The sequence below is a fragment of the Spermophilus citellus genome (assembly GCF_964194105.1).
Source record: "Spermophilus citellus genome assembly, chromosome: 16".
In the NCBI taxonomy this organism is placed as follows: Eukaryota; Metazoa; Chordata; class Mammalia; order Rodentia; family Sciuridae; genus Spermophilus; species Spermophilus citellus.
Genome location: NC_138196.1, coordinates 39,832,259 through 39,838,730, shown reverse-complemented (window position 1 = coordinate 39,838,730; position 6,472 = coordinate 39,832,259). Strand labels below are relative to the sequence as shown.

General features: G+C 40.3%; 1 pseudogene across 1 annotated transcript; it reads right to left on the bottom strand.

The window, feature by feature from the left end:
* Window positions 1–3,360: 3,360 nt before the first annotated feature.
* Window positions 3,361–4,770, bottom strand: LOC308635304 (neurofilament light polypeptide-like; annotated as a pseudogene). The gene has a single exon. The product of its transcript is annotated as a neurofilament light polypeptide-like (transcript).
* Between the last annotated feature and the right edge of the window lie 1,702 nt (window positions 4,771–6,472).

The following is a 6,472-nucleotide window of genomic DNA, read 5'->3' as shown; positions in this document are numbered from 1 at the left end:
AAAATCCTTTAAAAGCTGAGCATGGTGATGCACACCTATAATCCAAGTGGCGCCAGGAGGCTGAGGCAGATGGATCATGAGTTTAATGCCAGTCTTAGCAAAAGCAAGACACTAAGAAACTCAGTAAGACCCTGTCTCTAAATAAAATACAAAATAGGGCTGGGGATGTGGCTCAGTGGTCGAGTGCCCCTGAGTTCAATCCCCAGTACCTCTAAAAAATAAATTTTCAAAATCTTTTAAAAACTATCCAATGAAGATATTCCTTTAAAAACAAGGTGTCCTTTGCTAAATGTATACATTACAAGTAAGTCTGTTAGGAAAATCTCTTGTGTTGAAGACTGCAGTCTTTAAATTCCCTAGTGTGATTGAAAATGAAAACAAATCAACAGAAAAAGAAATGCTGGCAATATTTTTGAGTCATTTCTGTCTTGAATTCATCAATGGTGAAGACACTGGTATCTGAGTTTACGCTGTTCTATAACTTCCTTAGACTTTCTGGTTTTTGTTTGTTTGCTGTGTCTTATCATTGTTAATTAACTAATTCAGCATTCATTCTATCTCTAAATTTCTTTGAAATATCAAGTATGTCTTGTGACCACCATGTTGCAAACACAGCATCAATTAACTTACCAAAACAGAACTTTGGTGATAGCTGCCCAAGGTAGAGCACTCTCCATGGAAGACTTATTGCTCTGGAATTACCTTTCTCTCTTACACTGATGATACTAGGTTTGGTAGATAAGAAAGATGAAAATGTAAGGGGCTGCTTTTTAGAGGGTAATGAAAGGGCTAGCCTATATATTTGGTGGCTCAACTCTTAAAAAATACCTCCTTAAACATATATCATCTCTGATCCTTCACAAAGCAGTTGATATGATTATCACTGCATGGAATGATCGGTTTCTACAAGGATCCTGTGTGTGAGTCAGGCTAGGCAGGGGAGGATTATTGTCCTTATTGTCTCTGCTACCACTTTAGTTCAACCTGAATGTTGAATTTGGATTATAACTTTCTAAATGATTTATTTACCCAGTTTTTCCTTCTACAAGCCTATTCATAGCCAGGTTAGTATACCTTGCTATATTCAGTCTCCCTTGTGCAAAATGTACACTCTAAAATTAAAAATTATTCACACATACACATAAGCAAACAAATACCCCAGCATACCCCTTAGGCCTTTTCCATATCCAAATTATACTCATTCATTCCATACTTTCTTTAAAGTTTGCCTATTCAGCTGAGCTGGAATCTTGATGACTTTTATGAACTCTATCTATAATTTAACATTTTTATTCTGGAGGTTTGTTTTGAATCTTCAACATTTTGGGGGGGGGGGCCAAAGGTTATTCTGTGTTTCACATTGGGTCAGGCAAGGACTCTGTTTATAAACAGACAAATACCTCTCTCTGGGATATCTTGGGAAGAGTCCATGAATGTATTAGCTATATCAAATTGCCTCTCAATTCATTTGATGCACACTCATTTGGAGATATGTGAAAGAGAATGCTTAACTCTAATTTTTTAGGAGATCTGGGGCTCAGATACCAAAGGATAAGGGGATGGAAAGTACAGATACATACTAAGGAAATCCCATAACTCCATGCCACTGGTCATTGATCCTTACACTAATGTTTTATCTACATTTTTTTGTGTGTGTGGGTAGGAAAAAAATGGGAATTCCAATTTCCAGATCTTTTTTTTTAGGGTTTTCAATATTTTATTATGGCACACAAGAGAGAGATGGACAATGGACTTACTTCAACCAAGTGTTTCTCAAACAAACCAGCAGTTTCCATTCGGCTAATTGTTTTACCTGTATTTTGCATCTGTCTGAGAATTACCACATGCATCATCCCATCAGCATCAAGGGGAAGAGCTTGGTTTCTGAGGAGACTCCTAATCTTTACCCAGGCTGATATGCTGAGAGCCTTCTTGGTACCATCCATTTCATGATAGATAAAGAAATATTTTACCTATTTTCTTAGTCACATATGTTTCACTAGATACAGTGCAAAGAGATCAAATAACTTTAAATGTAGAACACTTTGGTTTCAAGTGAAATCCATAACCTTTAAATGCCTAAAAAACAGATATTGAGCAAAATTGGCTAACAAAGCAATTGCTCAAAAACAGAAGCAGAGCATAAAATAGTCAATAAATTTCACCTCTATTCCACACCAAATGCAAGCGCAAGAGTCTTCATAAATTTAAGGTGCATGTGGACAGATGGTATGTACACTAAATGAAACTTCCAACCAGATAAGTTATCACTGGAATCCAAGTGTTTCCCAATTAAGATATGCAGAACAATTGTTAGGGTCTGTAAACAAGGCAGGATGGCGCCTGGCATTTTGCCAGAGGTAGTGGTTTGTGAAGTAACGCCAGCAAGCCATTAAGTGTGGAGATTCCTTATTGGTTGACTGCTGTATCTAGTTTATGTTAATTAAGATAAGCTGTCCTACAATAAACGGCTCCTGTTCCTGCTGTATCTATCTACACAAGTTGCTGGTCACCCCCAGTTATTTTGCTACAGCTGGACTGCGGCAACAATGCCAATGTAACATACAAATACATTATCTCCCCCCTAAGTGACTGATAACAATTTCATTACTTGTATCTGTAGTTTTTAAAGGGTTTAAAACTGTTTGGCATTAAATATTGTCTATTTGAGGCAATAGAAGGAAGCTAACACCACACTGAATCATGAGCTCAGGATTTCAGGCAACATATTTCCAGTGGCAAATGACCTTTGGTATTCTTTCTTCTCCCTAAATTATATGCTAATTTAAAAAATTATTCCTCTTGACTGTATCACACGCTCAGATTTCAACTTCTGACCATGATAATTAGATGAAAAATGTTAATAATGACAAATAGTCCACTTGTTTATGGTTTCTATTGTGCTATCCTTAAGGTATTTTAATTAAGTCAACAACCACAACAAGAAATGTGTCATTCAATGTAACTTTATTTACTATTTATTGCACATAACTCAAGGTCTTTAATTTCTAACCACCAAAGGTTCAAATGAGTATTTTTCCATGAAATCTAACATTGACATTAGTGAATTCATTTATTCATGTTGTGTTCTTATTGTAAACCTCTGAATGATTCACATTTGCCTTAAATCCTGAACTCATAAGCGTGGACCATGCACAGGCTGGCAGGAAGCCAGAAAGCCAATCTGCAAGCCAAAGGATAGTCTGCCTAAGGAGAAAATTCATAGCACAACACTGAATGTCCAACCAAAGTCATCTCAGAATTATACATATATTGACTTAATTCATATAGGGTCTGGAACTCCACTGGTTTGTTGGTTATGAGGTTGACCTGATTTCGGGAGAATTTTTCCTGGAATAATTAAGGAAAGGGGTCTGGATGGATCTTTCTTCTTAGTTGCTTGTTCCTCCCCAGCACTTTCATCTTTCTTCTCATCCTCTTTGGCTCCTTTGGTTTCTTCTTTTTCTTCACCTTTACTTCCTCCTCATTCTTCTTCTTTTGCTTCTTCAATTCTTCCTTGGCAGCTTCTTCCTCTTTGGCTCCCTCCTCTTCCTCTTCCTCTCCTTCTCCTCCTCCTCCTCTTCAGCTTCCCCTTCAGAGAGCCACTTGTCCTTGGCTTCCTCGGCAGCCTCGATGGTCTCCTCCTCCTCTATCTGTTCTTCCTGGACGTGGCTGGTAAAGTTAAGAGGAGAAGAAGTGGGCGGACATCAAGTAGGAGCTGGTCTGCAGACTTCCATCTCCATAGGCAGATCAGCCAAAGAGCTGGGCGCTTTTGGAGTAGCTGCTTGTTAAGCTGCCCACGCTGGTGAAACTGAGACGGGTCTTTGCCTTCTAAGAGTTTACTTTAAACTACAATCTCCATATCCAAAGCCATCTTCACGTGAAGGAGTCTGGGTATTCTTTTAGGTAATGTGCCATTTCGCTCTTTGTAGTTCTCAGTTCATTTTCTAATTTGTTGATTGCGTCCTGCATAGCACTGATGTGGATGTTCTGCTTGTCCTCTAGCTCCTGCAGCTGCTTCTAAAGGGCTTCGTCCATACCCAGCACGCTTCAATCTCCAGGGTCTTGGCCTTGAGCAAGTGACCACTCTTGTCACCTCTTTCTTAGCGGAGCGCACCGCGTGGGTGTTCCTAGCCGCGCTCTCAGGCAGCATGGTGAAGTGGCTCTTGCCCTCTTGGGCATTCTACATGTTCTTGGAGGCCAGCTTCTCATATTGCGCGCGGATGTCCTTGAGCACGGAGGAGAGGTCGGGCTTGGAGGACACGTCCATCTCCAGCGAGATCTGTGTGTACTGGATCTGCATCTGCAGCTCTGCGTTCTCCTCTTCTTGCACTTTTTTTTAGAAAAGCGATTTAGTTCATGAGGCTGATGATACGCTTTTCGAGTTCAGCGCGTCCGCATCAGCCAGCCCTAGGTCGGAGCGGCTCAGCACCCCCTCTTCACAGCGCGCTTGCAGGTTGCGCAGAGTCTCCTCCAGCCCTTCGCGTTCTCCCTGAAGCGCCTGCTTCTCCTTGGTAGCGTCTTCCGCCTCCAGGCGCAAGTCGCAAATCTCCTGCTCCTACCGAGTCTGGAAACCGGACGGCTTGGAGTGCTTCTGGCGCGCACCAGCAGCTCTGCTTTCAGCACCTTGTTCTGCTGCTCCAGCTCCAGGAAGTTGGCGAAGTGGTCTTTGAGGTCCTAGAGCTGCGCCTTCTCCTGAGTGCAGATGGACTTGAGGTCATTGCTAATGGCGGCTACCTGACTCAGGTCTAGGTTCTCCAGACTGTGCATCAAAGAGGCGGAACTGAACGAGCAGCTGTGGCGCGCGGGGAGCTAGGAGACAGGCACCTAATAGCTGGAGTAAGGTGCTGTAATTGCTGCGCACGCTGGAGTTATGCTCTCCGGGCGTCTCCATAAAGCGCCGCTTATAGGAGGTAAGTAGTAAGGCTCTTGGCTAAAGGAACTCAGGGTGGCGGTTGGTCCCTCCTGGCCAGAGGCGGAGATAGGGGCCTGGAGAGGGGGAAGGAAAGGGAAGAAAGGGAAGGAAGAATTGTTGTGTGCCTGGGTTCCAGATCATACTTTTTGGTTAAGACTCAAATTCTCTGAGCCTTCTTTTCCTTATACATAAGTTGGATAACTTAACACCTATTCCATTTTTGTTGTTGTTGTTGTTGTTGTTGTTAGGGAGGTTAACTAGGGTAATATGAGTAGAACAAATTGTAAAAAAAAAAAAAAAAAAAAAAAAACCTAGCTGAAAATAGATATTGAAGACCTGAGTTCCCCCCACCTCCCAACTGTAAATTAGTCTTGGAGTCCTTTGGGGGGGGGGGGAGGGAAAAGGAGGGCAATTATTAGTTTATTATTAGTTCATTAATAAACTTCATTATTAGTTTATTTTTTTCTATATTGACATTGAATCATAGGCTATAAATTTTGAAAACGGGAGTTATAATTATGACCGTGGTTGTCTGTTTTTGAAGGGCCTTGTTTTTAGGTTGTTCAGAATAGAGACATCTGCTCCAACTTTCCCCACAGGTAAACAAGGAGAATTGTCACTTTCGTTTCTAAACATATGATCCTAAGTTACAGAATTTTAGAAGCCATTAATTACTTTCACTTAGTATGATTATATACCCAGAGGGATACACTCTATCTTGGTAGTTTCTTTGGGATTAATTTGAATGCCAGTAGATCTTAGCCTTTTCCTTTCTCTGTTTTTATTGCCTAATTATTCTCTTCTTTGCAATTCAGGCATCATGTTACCTGAAAATAAGTCTTGTTCTGGCAGCTTAAATAATATTAAACAGTATTCAAGGCAGACCAGATACAATTCTGTGTGTATATTTTGAAGGACTTTAAAGAAGACAAAAATGTGTATTTCATCAGCTCAAGTGTAAATTGTACTGTTGTGGTTAAGTGCACAGATTATTGTATCATAAATACCTTGACAAATCTAGATTTGACATTGTGTCTTTGGAAAAAGTATTTTCTCTGTAAGCCTTATTTTCTTAATTTATAAAAATAGGAACAATTATAACATCTCATAAAATTGTAGTAAGGATAAGGAAGGTCCTGGCACATAGGACATAAAACCAGTCTTTGCTCTTATCTATTATGACATCGCAAGATGTTTGAATGTAGGTAATGTAAGTTGTGTTAAATAATATTGCATTTAATCATATCATAGCTATTTACATTTCAAAAGTAGCTAAAAGAAGAGTTAATAACAATGTGATCTTTTGGGCTGGGGATGTGGCTCAAGCGGTAGCGCGCTCGCCTCGCATGCGTGCGACCCGGGTTCGATCCTCAGCACCACATACCAACAAAGATGTTGTGTCCGCGGAAAACTAAAAATAAATATTAAAAATTCTCTCTCTCTCTCTCACTCTCTCTCTCCTCTCTCACTCTCTCTTAAAAAAAAACAATGTGATCTTTTTACAATTGAACATTCAGTTTTTTACTTTAACCACTTTCATGTGGTGATTCATGTGTG